Here is a 340-nt window from a genome sequence, read left to right as displayed (position 1 = left end):
AACAAGAGGACTTATCAAGAACAACTTGAAGATCATGAAGAACACTATGAATGCATGGATTTTCGAAAAATGCAAGAAAAATTTTTAAAAGCATGCAAATGACACCAAACTTAAAATTTGACTCAAGACTCAAACAAGAAGCATAAAATATTTTTGGTTTTTATGATTTTCTAATTTTTTTGTATTTTTATAAATTTTTTCGAAAATAAAGTTTGGAAAAACGAAAATAAAAAGAAAAATTTTGAAAAAGATTTTTGAAAAGAAAAGTACCTAATCTGAGCAACAAGATGAACCGTCAGTTGTCCATACTCGAACAATCCCCGGCAACGGCGCCAAAAAC

The sequence above is a fragment of the Arachis duranensis genome, chromosome 4 (genome assembly GCF_000817695.3).
Source record: "Arachis duranensis cultivar V14167 chromosome 4, aradu.V14167.gnm2.J7QH, whole genome shotgun sequence".
Classification (NCBI taxonomy): domain Eukaryota; kingdom Viridiplantae; phylum Streptophyta; class Magnoliopsida; order Fabales; family Fabaceae; genus Arachis; species Arachis duranensis.
The sequence above is the reverse complement of the archived record's forward strand: the minus strand, read 5'-3'. Positions refer to the sequence as shown.